Consider the following 16,257-nt stretch of genomic DNA (forward strand, 5'->3'; position numbering starts at 1 on the left):
ACAAGGCTAGTTTTCCCATGTATGAAATGAAAAAGGCAACCCTGTCATATTTTCTGGAAGCTGCCTAGAGTCACTGTGAGCAAGTAGATGGCTGTATAAATTTTGCAAACTGAATACATAAATAAGAGGACTTGCAAGTACAGATATATTCTTCTTCTCCCCTTGTTTTATGTGTAACAATGTTTAGCCCATAAGCAGACCAGACGATCCAAGCGAATTAAAATAAACTCAGCAAAAAAGGCGATTAGATTCTTGCCCTCCCCTGTACTTTACCTAAGCACCACCTATAGGAATTGGAACTATAATGTCCCAGCACCCAATCTTTAGGAAACAAATTATTTTTCAAATGGAGCACGGCGGAAACCAAACCTTTTAAAATATCAGCCTTTCCAGAGTAAAGTCTAGAAAGAAAAGCACCACGTGTGATGAATCTCTGTGATCAATGAGTCAGCAACTCATGCAGATCTCTTTCTTGCTTGCATTCCTTAAGGTGTAGCAAGCAGCTCTTGGCATGGAATGTCTGTCAGATCATGTGATGATCAGGGAAAGATCTAAAGCAGGGGTGTCAAATTGCCAGCCCACGGGCCAGACGCGTCATCGGGAAGCCACGCCCACCCCATTGCTGGCAATGGTGAAAAAGCTCCGATATGTTGCGCGACATCACGTGATGTCGCGAGTTTGACATGTCTGACCTAAAGGACTACATCATTGAACTGAGGCAAATATTACATTGGAACAGCACTTTAACATCTCAGAGGCATTAGAAATTTGGCCAGGATTTATAGGTAATAGTTGTGCAAAATTCATTAATGCAGAATGATCAGTTTTCATCATGTTTTTCAGGCAAATGTTTCTTCATCCCCACCCTAGTTTAAAGATGAATGTGTGTGTTGGAATAAAATGAATTTAATGACATATGGATTGGTCCCTAGGAAATTATTGTTATTCATCATGCCTGGATCCACAAACATGCCAGGTTATAATCTGATCTAGTTTTGGCTTGGCCTGTGATATGTGAATTCAGTCACCATAAGTGTCACAAACTCCTAGGTAGCCTGTTATTATGGCATTTTTGAGAATTTTCCGAGAATAAATTAAATCACAACTGTATAGTCCTCAAAATCTATCAAGAAGCTCCATGGTGTTCCCCACTGCATTGTACTTTAAATTCTATTATTGCTCTAGATTCACAAACTAAAATGGACGTAATGGACACTTAGAAAAAAAAAACAGAAACTAACACACACACACACCATAAGTGAACTAGCACCTTACTATGTCTCCACTGAAGTGAACTCTAAGGCATAATTTACATAGGATGCAAGATGTATCTAGAGCAGGACATGTATGTATCTGCTTTCTGTTCTTCAGGGTCCACTTGAGAAGACTAAAAATCATGAAGGACAGGCAATTCCTAATATGACAACAAGTATAGGAAACTATCATTGAAAGAAACCATGTTATGAGAGAAATGTTTAGTAAGAAGAAAACTAATCTATTATTACTTGTATGTTTCTTTATGTTTTTGATCTTTTGCAATCTTTTTTCAATAAAGTTTCAAGCTATTTGTCTGTAATTCTTTTTCTACTGTCAGAATGCAAATAAGGTAGCAGGAACAAGGTATGTCTCTGGCTCTGCAAAGCAATGCTGGACCCAGACCCATTTTGAGAAACGCTGGCACAATATGCTATACCAAGTCACCCACTATAACTTAGCACACAATTCAAGCCAAACCATTCAACAATGGCTTAATGTTCATCTGTGTACAAGTATAGAGGTAGTCCTCAACATAAGACCACAATTGAGCCCAAAATTTATGTTGCTAAGTGAGACATTGTAAAGTGAGTTTTGCCCCCTTTTACAACCTTTCTTGCCACAGTTGTTAAGTGAACCACTGCACTTGTTAGTGACACGGTTGTTAAGTGAATCTGGCTTTCCTATTGACTTTGCTTGTCAGAAGGTCGCAAAAAACGATCACATGACCCTGGGACACAGAAACCGTCATGAGTCAGTTGCCAAGCATCTGAATTTTGATCACATGGTCATGTGGATGCTACAAGGGTTATAAGTGTGGAAAACGGTCATAAGTCACTTTTTTTAGTGCTGTTGTAACTTCGAACAGTCACTAAATGAACTGTTGTAAGTTGAGGATATATACCTGTATATATTAAAATCATACAGCGATAATGTATAATTTTAATTATTGCTTTCTTATATATTTACTTACTTTTGATTATGTGCCATCAGTGTTAATTCTTAGCAATGGCATAGTTATAGTAACTTCACATATTGTACAGTATTAGATCATAAACAATTGTTTATGAAGCACAATGGCTAAATTCCCATTAGGTTTACAACATATTATGTTTTATCACCATGTATAAATTGTGTTAATTTTTTTCTGCGGGTTGCATTTTGGCTTTGTATCATATGTAAATGAGAACAAAGAAGTTGTAGCTTGTTCTATGGCAGTGATCTCATGCTTGAAACCACGGTTTAACGTTCAGTTATTGATTGCAGTTGAGATGAAATAAAATAGAAATAGGCTTCATGGCTTGTGGTTCAGTTCAGTTCTCCACCAAAGCAACCCACAGAAACGCAAGACAAGAAAAAAACTGAAGAAAGAAGGAAAATAAACTAGGAACTGGCTGAACAAGTTTATTTTGCTTAACTGCAGGACTCATCCTGGCTCAACAAATCATAGTTCAGCACAATGCATGAATGCAGCCAATAAGTAACTTTCATATATCATCTAGATCAGAGGTCCCCAACCTTGGCAACTTTAAGACTTGTGGACTCCAACTCCCAGAATTCCTCAGCCAGCTTGAGCAAAAAGCTTGGCTGGCTGAGGAATTCTGGGAGTTGAAGTCCACAAGTCTAAAAGTTGCCAAGGTTGGGGACCTCTGATCTAGATGCTTTGGATATAGATGGGAAGTCAAGAAATGAAGATCTACCAACAGTTATGAATTCAAATTCTTTAATCAATAACAAGATTCTACTTGCAATGTAATTGTAGTTTGGTGTAAGACTTCTGAAAATGTGGAATATACATATTTTGAAATGCGGATAAATTTTGCTTGGATGAGCGTTCACCAATATTCAAGAATGTACTCCAAAGTTTCATTTAGAGCAGTAAGATAATATAAGGGGAAACTGTAAGCCAAAACAAAGTACAACTACCACCAGGCAACTGGAAATTATACTAAGACATTTCCTGACTTCAAGTTTTTAGGAAATTACTCATGCAACAAAACATTGTAACACTGGAAATATTAAAGGAGATATTTGAAGAACGGAACCAGAAACTAGTTATATCAAAACTGCCAGGAATGATGTCTGCTTCTATGAATATACTATGTCTGAAAGAAGGCAACGAAGGAATGAGAGAGGTGGGGGAAAAAATATCTAACAAGACAGTGGAAGTACCAAAAATGGAACTACAAATGACAGGCCAAAAGAATGATTTTGAAATGATGTTTTGCTGGATATATAAAAGAAACTGTTGCAGTTTTAAGAATGAAAGGGGAGATATAAAAGATGAATCAAGAAATCACTTGGAAAATGCTATCTTAGTGGATTTACAAAAGAGGCTTGTGAAAACCTTGAAGAAATCTGGGTGATGAGATAAAAAAAAAAGAATTGAAATCAAATCCTACCTCAATATCTGATTGAGTTAAAGATTAAGAATGTTAACAATAAAAGAGTTTATTGTTAGAGTATTTATTTAATCAAGGCTGAAACTACACATTTAATTTTAGTATTATTTTTTTTGCTGACACCAGGATTAAAAACTTGACGTTTTATGGATTTGTCATATACAGAACTAAGAAATATCTGTTTAACCTTACAGGGGGTGAGGAGTTATTAAATTTGTTTATATCTGCTGTGATGAAGGTTTCAAAGCACTTCTTTAGGTAATCCTTTTCTTTGTCTATTTTTTGCACTTATTTCTCTCTTTTCTTCTCTTTCTCCAAGCTTAGTTTGTATTAGTTTTTACTACTGTAATCAAAATTCTTATTTTTTTTAAAGGAAATTACTCATGCAGCTTTGTTTTTTGCAATTGTGGCCTGATTCATATAGTGCATTAAACCAGAATATTCTTGCATAGGGTATTGCATAAGCTCACTGTTATAATTTATTCAAATTATAGTTAGCATAATGTGAAAAGCCTGTTACTATGAGATTAATCTAAAATTGGAGATCAAACCCAATACAATAATCTAGCACTGACAAAAAACCTGCTGAAATTACAACTGACAAAAAAACGTATTATATAAATTTATACTAGCTTTTTTTTTGAAGGCTACAAAGAAAAGCACTTTCTTTGGAAGCCCTTTTGAGCAAACACAAGCTATGGATAGAAGCATTCTCAATTTAGCTACACGTTACTGTAAAAAGATCAGAGGCACATGCCCAGGGAAAGGTTTCATGGGAAAAGATGAGAAATGATCACCCAAATTGGGCATGGACAAAACAAACAAACAAAAAACAACAACCAACAACCAGTAGTATACAAATATTAGTTTAGGCATTTTACAAAATAACACATCCTTATGGAAGATTAAAGCTATTAATGACATAATAGCTAAACAACCATCACATTAGATGGCAGGAAGCAACAATGAAAAAATACAGTTTTCACATTCACTTTGTGCATTTCTCACAGGTTTCTGATTGGTCACATTGCTGGACTAGATTTACCTTTGATGGGATTCGGTAATTATTAGTGGTATTCTTAGCTTATTCTTCTCAACTCAGTGCATTCTATATAGTTATATTATTATGTTAGCTTTTTTTAATCCCATCTTTATTACTTTATAAATGGCTTGGGTCCGGGATATCTGAGGGAACACCTGCTGCCGGCGTCAAGCTCCCTTTGTCCAGTGCGCTCCCACAGGGAGGGTCTTCTCAGGGTACCGCCGGTAAAAGATTGCCGGCGGATAACACCCAGGGGGAGGGCCTTCTCTGTGGGTGCGCCGGCCCTTTGGAACCAGCTGCCAGTGGAGCTTAGGACTGCCCCTGACCTTCGCTCATTCCGCCGGGACCAGAAGACTTGGCTCTTTGAGCTTTCTGGCCTGGACTGAGAGTATTAATTGGGGTTTTAAATTGGATTTTAATTGGGGTTTTATATTTATTCAAGGTCTAAATGTAATTATTTTAACTGTTCTTAATTTTTGTAATTGTTGTATTGTTATTTTAAAAAACCTTGTGAACCGCCCTGAGTCCTACGGGAGAAGGGCGGTATATAAGTCTAATAAAGATAAAGATAAATAATTCAAGGCACTAAACATACTTAATACTTCTTCCTCCTCCTATTTTCCCCACCACAACCACCTTGTGAGATGGGTTGGTTTGAGAGTGTGAGTGGCCCAAAGTCACCCAGCCAGCTTTCATGCCTTAGGTGAAACTAGAACTCACAATCTCCTGGTTTCTCAGCTAGTCTAACACATGGAACCAATGCAAATCTTGGGCACGACAACCAAGACTTAAGGGGGCTGTCATTCAACACATTAGGAGAATCAGACTGAAGGAGGCCAAACTATATATTTTTCAAATGTAAGCAAGGACAGAATTTATTGAGCAAAAAGCAAATCAGCGATGTATGGACACACATGCCAAGAAAGTCAGGTGCAGCTTACCAAGTATCCACACAAACCTGGAAAAAACCTGCAGTTAGTTTAACTTTTGGAGAGAACTGGTTTGTATGCACTTCAGCATGGTGTGAAAAAAAAAAACTTCTGATGGGAGTTCCATAGTCTTAGGGTCAGGTAAACTATTAGATGTCACCCAGCAACTTTAAATAAAGCTAAATCTTTTTTAAGACCTAACTATAAAACAGCTGAAAAATGATGGTGTTGCCGCCATTCCCATACTTCTTAGAGAAGCTTTGTACAGCTGATACTAGTCTATTCTAGCACAAACTGGTAGACATGTCATGCCGTGATCGTCTACATTTTCCAAAAAGTTCCTAGTCTTGTCTGACATAACTAGCAGTTCTGTTATGGTCAAAGTATGAACTTACTACATAGAATCATTACTTAAATGTTAGAAAAATTTTTATAGTAAACACAGGAATTAATCCAATTTGCTTCCATTTGATGGTGTTACAGGTTAGATATTAAAGGTATTAAATTATATCATCCCACAAAAATATTGTACAATAACTCATTTAGTATTAATTAAAATTTAAATACTTTAATAAAAAGTATGGCATTATTTCTTTAATACAAGAAACTGCTAGAATGGTTTCAGTTGTGAAATCTTTCCTAGAAATTATTTTAGGAAGTCTTTATTGTTATTTTTAACCAAGTCATCCTTATAGCAAAATCAAAGTCCATTCTCTTATTCAGCAGAAACACAGGACTACCATATTTTGCCTTGACACTTTGCTATATCTGCTGCAACAGACTTCAAAATGTGTTCTAGGTAATTTAATCAGGCACTTTTAGAGGTGATCTGATTAGGAAATGTTGTTACTAACTGTGCAAAACCATTACATACTGACTAGAAGGCAGAATCACAAGAATTTATCAGTCACATTCCAGGTACAGACTGAAATGAAGTCAGTAAAAAGATTAATATTTCAAACACCCATGTACAAAGATATTGGCTGGATAAATAACTGAATAAATAATGACATAGATATATTTGTCCCTTTTGGGATAAGCAACCTTACGAAAAAGGTAGGGGAAAAAATAAGAAGTAATAAGGCCAAGAAAAAACAGGAAAGGTGAGGAAAAGAAATCTGACAAGATTTATTTGACACTGACATTCACTATATATCTCACCACACTTTTCTAATCTTGGTTACAGTACATCTATACAATATTTCATAGACTGACTTTTCTTTAAACTTCTCGTATCTATTTTTCAGGATTCCATCAAACATCTCTTTCACCCATTCCTTTCTCACGATTTATTCAATCTTTCCACAAATATTTATTTTGTAATTCAACCCTCATTTATTCTACCTACATGATGAGCCTCCATGTTATGGTCACTCACCCTTTTGCACTGAATTCACATTCATTCATCACTCATTCATTCTTACACCTCTCTTTGTTATATCCTACATCATAAGATCGGATTACTTCCAGCATATTTGTTGACGGTTCAATTCTCATACTCAGTTCTCACTCCTATATAGCCAAGTAGGCAGTGCTCTTTTACATGCAGTCATTTTCACTTATCCATTCATCACATCTGAATATGTGCAGGTATGCCCACACATATACACTTCTCTGTCAACATTTGAACATCTTAAAATTTCTCCTCCAATTTCCTATCCTAACTCCATCTATTTATCCAAACTACCAAGGTATATAAATTCACCTATAGGTTGCTCAGTTTTTTTCACAATGTGTTGTATAGATAGTCCTCAACTTATGACAATTGAGCCCCAAATTTTGGTATAAATCATTGTTGTCATAAGCCAAGTGACCACATGACCAGATTCAACTTTATAACCCTATTTATAAGTTAAGTGAATCTGCTGTCATTAAGCAAATCACATGGTCATAAATCCAATGCATATTGTTATACCAGGAAATAGTAAAAAAATGTCACAACACGCAATCACACGACAAGATGCTACAATTGGTCATAATTGCTGCTTGCTAAGCGCCCCAAATACAATCACATGACCATGGGGGGGGGTGTCAGGTAATGGTGTGTAGTCATAACTTCAAGAAGCCATAATTTTTTAATGTAGTAACTTTGCTCATTATGCAGCTGGTCATAAGTCAAGGACTACCAATATATCTTTCAATAGTCCCTCCAATTTATCCTATTAAACTGATGAAATTTATTTGACCTGAGAATTTTTATACCAAAATGTGATGTCATATCCCTCACAGAACCCAAAAGCATGCATTGCCTTGATTTTTCATGGTTTTTCATGAGTTTTCAAGTTATTCAGCTTCTTGGGTTATGGTATATCTGCATTATCCAGGGAAGCATAACACACTGAATTAAGGAAGCAAAGCCTTTCAGAATTTGGTTGGATACTGAATTATCCTGCCCTTCTCTGTTAATGCCAGATGAAAATAGTCTCTGAGGTTTATGCTATTAATCATCCAGTGTCTAAAAGTGTGGAAATACAGGAAATTAGCACATCACTCAACGACAATTCAGCAGCGGGTGACATCACTATCTTATCATTGGCAATCAGAATTAACAGGAATGTCAGATTAAAAGCAAAGAGAATCAAACCATTTGCTATCCTTGAAAGTCATTGGGTAAATGGAAATTTATGGTTAAAATGATTATTTTTCCTTCTGAAGCCAGTTATATGCTAATAAATAAAAATCAGGAAGCAAGCAGAGAAATTATCATGTAGAATATCAGACTACTTTTGGCCTTTTATTTTATGGAATTTCTAATGCCAATTAACTATCTGAATGTAGGAAAAACCTGAAATTGCTAGTAGTTCCTTGGAATTTTTTCCTCATATAATGTAAAATTGATTCTGATTTCACTCTTCATTCTACATTACATGTACATCAGTTTCCTATAGTATATATCTAAGATGGCTGGCAACAGAAAAGCCAAGATTTTTATCTTATCCACCAACTGTTAAAGCACACAAGTAGTTTTTTGTAAACTTGCATAAAGAAGTCCAGAATTAAGTTTATTATGTCTTGATATGTTCATCAGCCATTATTCATTATTTAGGTTCATTATTTACAAAAAATTCTATGTTTGAGTCATTTTATAACTCTACACAGCCAGTGTTACAGCTAAATTGGAATCTTTGACTACAGCTTCTTTGTTAGCCATGAGATTCTTATGTTTAGAGCTTCCACTGATGGGTTTTCCCTAGAAAGTAGCATACAATAATTAAAATATGATAAGATTTGATGATGGTTGCTTTAGTTAACAACAAATGGTTCTAGACCATTTCCCGTGGTTGTGATTAAAATTAATTAGTAGAATTTTTTTTCTTTCTTCAGATACAGTGTTTAAAGATCTGGATAGGTTCTACAGACAGTCCCCAGGTTAAGAACGAGTTCCATCCCTAACTGTCTTTAATCCAAATTTGTTATTTAAATTAAAACAGGTTACTGTAGTTGTACTTTTGCACATCAGAGATGAACAGTACAGCAACAAAGTTGTTTACAATTTTAAGTTTCATACTTAAAACTGAGTTAGAGGGGAGACAGACTTCCAGCAAGGAGAGCCAATTCAACAACTGGAATTCAATCTTTCACCATTCTAAGGGCAAAGCAATCTGCCTCAAAATGGTGGATGGCGTTTTCCTTCCTTGAGCCAACAAATCTCTGAAGCCACATGATGCTTCCATGAACCATTGAAAAAAGTCTCTCTCTCTCATATATATATATATATATATATATATATAATATATATATATATATATATATATATATAATATATATATATATATATATATATATATATATATATATATATATATATATATATATATATATATAGCATGCACTACTTCATGACGCTCAGGAAAGCATTGTGCAGCTTCAGAGGTTTGTTGACTCAGGATATAAGTTGTCTTTAAGATGGATATTCTTAACCTTGGACTTCCTGTACAGATTTTCTGGAAAAGACATTATCAATACCAGAAATATCAGAACAATGTTCAACTCATCAATTTTATATGTATACATAATTCTGTCCTTAACATTATTTTATTCCATTTCTATGAAGACAAGTCAACTCACCAATTATTTGGCTCATATATATAATTCAGGCCTAACAATCCGAATACAATTTGGTAGAGATTTGTCAAAACAAGATTCATATCTTTTCTGTTACACTGGAAATGGTATGTCATTATTATTTCAATTCAAAACCACTGTTTTAGAAAACCACTACTGTCAGCAGTAGTTCACGAGTCCACTCTGATTTTTCTGCAACTCCCTCAAAACCTGGCAGAGTGTTCTTCTTCTGTACAACTTGTATTTCCTTCTGACTAATTTAGAACTGGAAAAAAATAAGTTTAACACTTCCTATCTTGCTCCAGTGAAGGCCCTTTATGAACTATATATATTAGGCAATTTTCTGTAGGAAAAGAAACCCTCCTTGGATCACAGTAAAGAAATTTAGCACAGAAACTAGCCTTTGGACAGCAAAGACACAGAAGATTATGTGGGAAACTGAACACAACATGAATAGTAATGAATTTGTATGTATGGAGCATTAGTTAAGATGGGACAAGCATTTACTTTTGCCAGTATTAATAGTTATACTGATTAATCATTTGTGCATCTATTTGTTAAAAGTCAATCTTCCTTCTCTTACCACTTGGATACCAGTTACTACATTCAAAAGTGGTCTTCAGAATGGTCTTCTCTTCCAGAATTCCTTTCTTTTATAAATTCTATTCTGAAAATACATTTAAGCACTATTAACATATTGAAATAACTGAAGTTAAGACCATATCTTACAATCCACTTGTGTATGAAGTTATGAGCTTTATTTACAGCTAAACAAGTTAGTTTCGAGGTGCTGAAACTAAGAATATTTTAGATATATCAAATATGGAAAACTCCGGGCTGCAATTCCCACAGAAATTCCCACCCTAGTAACCTTGGACTCTTTGCAAAGTTTAATACACTAAATATATTGTTCAAGTAATGAAAATTGGATTTTTAACAAAGAGGTCTTACAGAAATCTAATCTGCACTATTGTTTTACTATATATGCTTCTCTAGAGACTAGGCAAAAACATGCTAAAGTTATTAGAATAATAAATGAGTCTCCTAATTTCAGATCCAATAACTAATGAACTTTGTCCTGAAGATGAACTTCTCCCCATCTTAAGCAGAAACATAAAATTTAACAGTTACAACTAGCTATATTTCCACTGTATATTTGCCAACATATATTCAAGGACAGACTTAGATGATTTGAAATCATTGTCCCAGCTGGAGAGTCTTTACATACTAACACAGCAAGATGGAAAGCTGAGGTTTGCTGTGTATATTACATTAGAGCTTAAGAACAAGATGCAGAAAGAGGTTGAGCTATTACACCTCAGTCTCTTCATCTCAGGCATCCCAAAGCCATTTCACTGATTTGTTAGCAAAATTGTGTCAATATGAAATGAATAATCAGATATGTCAATTTTTAACGAAAGGATGAGTCCCTAACAATATTTGTGATATATTCTTTAAAGTTCTAATTATATGCAGGATATATTGTTAGGGTTCCTACTAACCACTAACTTTAATATTTTTCTCAAAATTTACAGGAGTAGCCTATCCTAACACTAAATCTTCAGCTAGACCTAACTTAATTGGCTAGGTAGACAATCAATTGTTTACTGTGCATTAAAGCAGCAAATATACACTGGAGAACTCTAGATAACACAATCTGTCATTAATTTAAAACCACTTTTTTATTCTAAAGAAAAATGACCCTTTTCCGCCTGAAATCAAGAACCTTCATCTTTGTAAATATTTATGCATGCACAGCATTATATATGCCTGTCCATCCCAAGGCACAATTCCCCTTTAATTGCCTAAGCAGACCTGCTCAGTTAGTAAAATTATGTAAGAGTCATATATGGGTAAGTAGTACAATACGCATGTAGCATGTATATAGGTGATGCCCAAAAGACATAGGGATAATAAAAAATCTGGTAGCATACATGCTATACTTTAAAAATAAAAAAGCTCTTTAAAAGGATACATTTGATTTCAAGAAGGTGAAGCTGACATTAAAAATATCGAATTAAAGTATTCAATTAAATATGCTGGCCTTCAGTTCAATACAATTACTGTACAGGGCCTTGGATATTTTTTCTACCACTTAAATTCTGTGTGGTTGAGTTGAAAAGCTAGAGAATCTGAGATTGTCTCCAACTGTTTGAACATTCAACCTACCACTGTAATCAGTTCTCTTTCCCATTTGGATCAACTCTTTAGTAATATTAAGACTCTGCTAGTATGAATCCATAGAGAGATACATTCCACTTTTGCAAGTCACCCCTAAAAGCAAAACCTCATCTTCCAAGAAGGCTGATAACAGCAAGCAAATGTTGCTACTATTCCAATATTTACATTGCTTACAAAAGCAAGTTCAAAATACTGGTCATACGACAGTCCTAAAGTGATCAGCCACTACCTATTTTTAAGTAGCTTCCTTCCTTATATCCTGATCAAGAGAGAACCCACTATACAGATGCATTTTGGAGACCTAAACAGAAAGGCTACTTCATGTTCATGGAACTCCTTGTACCCAGAGCTCATCTTATTTAAAAACCAGTTCAATCTTAGATTGTCCCTTTGCTGACAAGGGATAGAAAATACAAAGGTTATTAAGTACTAACAGGAATTACATACTGTAAAATACACCCAATGCTCTAGAAAATTAGAGAGCTCCTCATTAACAAAAACTACCATTAGCTTTTCACTCAGATTAAGACTTCACTTTCAAATAGCTCAAGTCAATAAAGGCCAACCAGGATAAGAAACCCTAGTCCCCTAATGTCAGTAAGGAATAATAATAATAATAATAATAATAATAATAATAATAATAATAATAAATAATTTTATTTGTATACCGCCCTTCTCCCGAAGGACTCAGGGCGGTGAACAGGGCAAACATATAAAAGTACAAAAATACAAAAATTAAGAAAGAATTAAACGAGATGTCCAAGTTACAACAATAGGTTAAAATACATTTAAAACGACAATAAAATCCAACCCCATCCCCCATCAGGCCAGGGTGGCTTGTTCGAACAAATAAGTCTTCAGATCGCGTCGCAAGGAGCAAAGGTCGGGCGCCATCTGGAGCTCAACCGGCAAACGATTCCATAAATCCGGGGCGCCCACAGAGAAGGACCTCCCCCTGGGGGCCACCAGACGACATTCTCTGACCGGTGACACCCTGAGGAGGCCCTCTCTGTGGGAACGCACAAGGCAGAGGGAAGTTGACGCCGGCAGCAGGTGATCCCTAAGGTACTCCAGACCGATGCCATGTAGGGCCTTGAAAACCATTACCAGAACCTTGAATCTCACCCGGAAGACAACTGGGAGCCAATGCAGCTCACGGAGCAGAGGTGTGACATGGGAGTATCGGGAGACTCCCAACACAACTCTCGTGGCTGCATTCTGTACCAGATGGAGCCTCCGAGTGGTCCTCAAGGGCAGCCTCATGTAGAGAGCATCGCAGTAGTCTAAACGAGAGGTCACGAGCACATGAGTGACCGTACGCAGGGCATCCCGGTCTAGAAAGGGCCGCAACTGGCGCACCAGGCGAACCTGGGCGTTGCCATGCTTAATCAGACCCAAGGTAAGTCTGCATTCTGTTCTAAATTCCTGTTCATTTATGCTCAGAGAAAGCTTAAAAGCAAATTATGGAAATAACTTTCCTTTACTACATATGGTAGCACTTAAAGTACAACCATAAAACCTGTTAAAGCTTTTGATTCTTTCTTGTGATCAGTATTTGCATACAATCAGCAAATTACCCAAGTTTACCCTTGTGACAAAATAAGCAGGATGTATTTCCAGGGTGAAAGGCTTCTAGTTTTATATTCCAAGGTGTTTGCCATATAAAATAACAGGTTAAAACCATTGTTTTTCATTATGGGAAAGAGATTTGTTACCTGTAAAGAATACTATTATGCCACACTAATGATTTTTAGAACTGTAAGCAAATGCACACCTATAGTCAGTAGGAAGACAAAGGTGTCAAAATCTTTTTGCAACAAAAGAACTAAAGATAACATACAGAAAACAAATGGAAGAAATTTGAAACTGAGTATGTCATCTAAGAATCTAAATATAACTTTGAAATTATAATTCTAATAGAGCAAAAAGACAAATACAGAGTCAAACTGAAAATGGAAGTGATAGTACTGATCAAAAATATGAGTCCATGAGTCCACTCGCCATCAATTTTAAGCACAGTAATAGCAATTCACTTCTACACTAGTTTATCATTTTAGTCAGGTTTTTTTAAACACACATACTTCATTTTCATATACATTCTTTGATCTCAGTTATACCGATGATAATACCTTAGAAAAATCAGTGGATTGCCAAACAAAAAAAAGTTGCAACAATGGCTAAGAACAATAATGATAAAACTAGGGAAATTTTGTGAAGACTAAAAGAAAGTTTCTCACCATTAAACAAAAAGTTTACTGCTAATCTCCAAGAGTGCACCCTTCATAATATCTAGAACCTAGTTCTATACCTGTGTGGATTCAGGATAAATCAATTTAAGAAAACACAATTTCTTAAATAAGCCATAATGAAGAATACGGAAATTCATTCATATTGTGCAGGTCTTAGTTTTAAGCTCGGTATCAATGCATTTCTGTCAGCTATCAAAGCCTTATAGCATCTTTTGGATGTAAGATACATTAAGCACTGCATCTTGGCTAAGTCTACGTCTCATACTGATTTAATAGAGAACATTCTCTCTTCCCTCTAGTTTTCTGGGCAGCTTTCCCACATCAATGCCTTTTTAATGGAGTACAACTTTAAGGAAAAAGAACCTTAAAACGTCCACGAAGCGTCAATGTGCCTTTCAGAGCTTAATTACAAGGATTAGTAAAAAGCATCACACATGCCTACCTATTACCATAAATGTAAGCCGAATCACAAACACTCCGTGACTGCTGACCACGCAATCGGTAACTCTTCTTTGAAAGGGCAAATGGTTTTGCCCCTCCTAGGTGACTTACAGTTAAGAAAGAAAGGAAGGAATTAGCGTTAATGAGAAGACATACCTCTTTCCACAGAAAGAAAACATGGAAAGACAATACAGCGAAAGCTTTGAACGAGTCAAGACAAACCAAGCCTGGATCGTACAACAGCTAGCAAAACGCTAAACAACGAAGTTCGCCGGCTTATCGCGGTAGCACCAAGTTCTGCTTTCCCAGGCTAGGAAGCTCCGACAGCTTCCCTCCTACGCTAACCCGATTTTACTAACGAGTAAACACGCAACCTATTCTACGCTAGCAGTTCCTAACAGCTTTCGACTCCAGGGAAGCTTCACACTATCGAGCCGACTACGGCACGAGAACGACCCCCTAGGTCAAGAGTTTTGATTATCGGTGAATAATAATAACCCTCGAACTTCTCACTAGGGCCCGTTTATTATGCGGACTCCCCTCCACCAAGCAGCAAGTAGCAAGCAAGCCTTTCGTAACTCGGCCCAGTCGGTTCCCTACGTCAGAAAGGCCACAGAGAGAAACATCGCCCGGGAGAGACGGTCGCCATTCCGACGCGTATGTTTCCCTGCCACGCTCACGCCTGGCGACCCCGCTTCGACTCGCCCTCCCAGCCCAATTCTAACGTTTAAAAAAAACAACAACAACCTCCTTCACCCCGCTCGGCCCCGTTCAGCTGCCCTGGATGTTAAAGAGGCCTTTCGCTTCGCCCCACTTTTGGCTTCTCTAGGCCAGCGTTTCCCAACCTTAGGAACTTGAAGATGCGTGGACTTCAACTCCCAGAATTCCCCAGCCAGCATAGCTGGCTGGGGAATTCTGGGAGTTGAAGTCCACGCATCTTCAAGTTCCTAAGGTTGGGAAACGCTGCTCTAGGCCACCTCCCTCCGCGGCAAATATCCCTCCCTCCCCTGGTAGCCGGTTGAAAAGGGGCAGGCCCACCTCCCCCAGAGCCGCCAGGGCCTCCAATTAACCTCTTGCGCCGGCCCCCCCGCCAGCCACCAGGCCGCGGTCGCCCCGTCGGAAGGACTCGCTAGCCAAGCCCACTCGCTCCCCCACGGCCAGGCGAAGGCCCCGAGACCATCCTCTAGCCCTCACGTAGTCAAGCCACTGGGGGTCTGAGGGAGCCGCTCCCAGGGAGGCAAAACGACGCCTCGAGAGGCCAGACAGCCGGCGCGGCCTAAGAGCCCCCCCAGAGGTACCTGAGACGGCGCTGGCTCCCCCCACTTCGCGGCCCTGGACTGTTTCGCACACAAACAACCTATCTCAACCAAACCCAACTCTACGCCGGAAGGCGGAGTGACGACTACGTTCTAAGCCAATGGCCGCTAGGCACCTGGGGCGCTAGAACGTGCTCTCCACCAATCGACTCCCGGGAAACCGCGCCCTTGCCTGGTCTAGCTAATTGGAACTCCGCGAAGGGAAGGACGGGCAGAAGCTCTAGCACCAATGCGGCCAAGGAGGCGGAATGGCGAGTTAAGAAGCATCCAACCAATAGAGAAGACGAGTGGTCTTTTAATCGACGAGCAAACCGGCCAGTAGAAAGGTCGCCGATTCGGGAGGTTTCATAAACAACAAATAAGGTGACCTAAGAGGGC

The 16,257-nt window shown here is 37.7% G+C and overlaps 1 protein-coding gene across 2 annotated transcripts in view; it reads right to left on the minus strand.

Moving 5' to 3' along the window:
* RAB5B (RAB5B, member RAS oncogene family) overlaps positions 1 to 15,939 on the minus strand; it is a 30,226-nt gene extending 14,287 nt beyond the window's left edge. For both annotated transcript variants that reach the window (XM_083355461.1, XM_083355462.1), the window contains exon 1: positions 15,862 to 15,939. The gene's annotated coding sequence lies outside the window, so the exon portion shown is untranslated. The remainder of the gene's footprint in view (positions 1 to 15,861) is intronic.
* Positions 15,940 to 16,257: the final 318 nt, after the last annotated feature.

The sequence above is a fragment of the Vipera ursinii genome (assembly GCF_947247035.1).
Source record: "Vipera ursinii genome assembly, chromosome: 2".
In the NCBI taxonomy this organism is placed as follows: Eukaryota; Metazoa; Chordata; class Lepidosauria; order Squamata; family Viperidae; genus Vipera; species Vipera ursinii.